The 2,855-nt window shown below is 42.6% G+C and overlaps 1 pseudogene; it reads left to right on the top strand.

Moving 5' to 3' along the window:
• Positions 1–313: 313 nt before the first annotated feature.
• On the top strand, positions 314–1,042 carry LOC115873193 (annotated as a pseudogene).
• Positions 1,043–2,855: the final 1,813 nt, after the last annotated feature.

Consider the following 2,855-nt stretch of genomic DNA (forward strand, 5'->3'; position numbering starts at 1 on the left):
GGGGCAGGAGGAGTCTTCATCTGTTATTACCTCTCAGACTTTCTGTAAAGGAGAACCAGGGCTTGTTCCCAGAAGGAGATTTCACGGTGTGCCGTGGAGGAATTTCAGACAAACCAATCTTTGATCTCAAGCACGTGCCAGAAACCAGGTTGCTGGTGACCAGCAGCCTTCCAGGTGTGGCAGATGGCAGAGGACAGCACAACAGTGTCTGAGGGTCCCCATTCCGGCAGGTGCCCGCTGACAATCACAAGTGTTCAGAAGGCCCTTCGTGCTTCAGACATGTTCTCCACAGCAGACACTGGAGAAGGGAATCATGCTTGATGTCATTAAAGCAGTTAGCACCGTTTCTGGGCATGAGGAGGGCTGTCTTGTCCTTGGGGCCCCTGGAGTCCTCCTGGGTGAGGCACTAAAGTCTGAGGATTACAGATCTGGAATCCCAGAAGACAACATATACTTCAGGTGTTAGTGCCAGTGAGGTGCTGCATAGCCTGCATGCAGGTCCTAGATGCAGATATCTTTGCTTTCTGCTGCACCTCCAGCCGACTGGGGCTCGCTGACATTTGCCAGAAGTGGGTGCAAGCTGAGGTTCGACTTGGCGCTCCACTTTCCCCCAAGATGCAAGCTGAGAACCTCAGCCCTGGCCCAGGCACTGGTGGAGGGAAGTGGTGTGCAGCAGTCAGGGCCAGGGGCCTGGGCTCTGGGTCTAGCACTACCAGCTTTGGCTCAACTGGTCGGCTCTGTCTCCTTGACTCCTGGTACATCTGCCACCCTGTGAGCTCAGTGTAGTGCCTGGTGGCCAAGCCTATCCCTGACCCAGAGCTGCTGTGACTGATGTGGGCCCCAGTCCTGGACACTTTCAGCTTTTTATGGAAACTCTCTTCACACGCAGAGGTAACATCTTCCAGCTGCAACTGAGCTGGACACCACTCCACTGGTCACCACCCACCTCTGGCACCCCTGCAAACGGAGGACTCTGTTATCAGCTGCAAGTGATGCCTCTTTGCATATGTGGGACTGGGTGGATGGCCAAGCCTGCTGCTAACACAGGCCCCTACAAGGAGGAAGAGCAGCTGTGTTAGCACCGACCCCAATTTAGGGCTCAGTGACCAGATGTCCGTGTTACCAGCTGTTTGTCCTTAGGCAAGTCACCAGCCCCTCTGACCCCTAGTTTCCTAACCTGTAAAATGAGGATTATAATAACCACCTTGCAGGTTGTTGGGAAGGTTTGAAATAATGTACTCAAAACTACCTGGAGGCAAGTTACATGTTCAGTTACAGGTTACTTAATGCCCACTTGTGGAAATTTTGAAACATAGAAATCATTGCCTTACCTGGTGATCCTGTGACTAACTCAACAGTGTATCTTCAATAGAATATCTTATTTGTAACAATTTGCTGAACTACTGGATGGTTCACTCTTGACAAGATTTCATTTCATTTTTATGCATGTTATGAGTAGAGAGGCGTGTACATATTAAATGTATGTTGTCTGTATAGAAAAAAAGACCATAAATGAAAATCCAGTAGCTAATATAACACTCAATGGGGAAAAACTGAAAACATTTCCCCTGAAAATAGGAATTAGACAAGGGTGATCCTTCTCATCACTCTTATTCAACATTCTGTTGGGTGTCTTAGCCAGAACCACTAGACCATAGAAAGAAATACAGGGAATATAACTGAGCAAAAAGAAGGGAAACTTTGGCTATTTGTAGATGATTTCTTTTAACATAGAGAGGACCCCAAGGGCTCCAAAGTAGAAAGTTGAAAACAATTGGTAGATTTGGTAAAGTAGCAGGATACAAGATTAACAAGCAGAAATCAATAGGATTCCTACATAGCAGGAATGAACGGTCCAAAAAAGATATCTAGAAAACTATATTACTTACAATTGCAACACAAAAGATTAAATACTTAGGAATAAACCTAACTGAAGAAACAAAAGACCAATACAAAGAAAATGAAAGAATATTATTACCAGAAACACAAAAAGATTTTACACAAATGGAAGCATATCCCATTTTCATGGATAGGAAGACGTTATGAAAATGTCAATACTGCCCAAAGCAACCTACAAATGCAACATAATTTTGATACAAATCCTAACTTCATTCTTTAAAGAAATGGAAAAACTAATTACCAACATCATGTAGAGAGGGAAGAAACAGAATAAGCAAAGGAACAAAGTAAGAGGCCTTGTACTAACCAACCTCAAAACCTACTACTACACAGCTTCAGCAGTCAAAATAGCCCGTACTAGCATAATAATAGACACATCAACCATTGGAATAGGATAGAAAACCCAGAAATAAATTTTTTTAAAAAGAAAGAAAACTCAGAAATCAAAACACCCACTTATAGGCTACTGAATTTCAACAAATGATAGAAAACATTAAATGGTAAAGTGACACCCTCTTCAACAAATGGTGCTGAAAAAATTGGATTTCTATCTGCATAAGTATGAAATAGGACCTGTATATTTCCTCATGCAAGAAATGAAAAGAGTCAAGAGGAGAACGGAAAGGAACTAAATTTAAACCCCAGAGCTGAAAGGATCATCATTAAGAAAATTGGGATAAACGTAAGGATCTTACTGCAGAGCATACACAGATTACCAAATATAGTAAAAGAACACATGGAAGATAAAATAGATGACTGGGACATATTAAAACACACACACACATCAAAGAATTTCATCAAAAGTAAAATAAGAACCCACTGAGTGGGAAAAAAATCTTTAGCACTGACACAATGGACAAAGGACTAATTACTAAAATCACAGAACTCTGCAACACCTCAACAAGATTAAGACAAATGATCCAATTAAAATGTGGTGAAAAGACACGAACAGACAG

The sequence above is a fragment of the Echinops telfairi genome, unplaced genomic scaffold, assembly GCF_000313985.2.
Source record: "Echinops telfairi isolate 266 unplaced genomic scaffold, ASM31398v2 ScPeMD7_7467;HRSCAF=8505_0, whole genome shotgun sequence".
NCBI classification, from domain to species: Eukaryota; Metazoa; Chordata; class Mammalia; order Afrosoricida; family Tenrecidae; genus Echinops; species Echinops telfairi.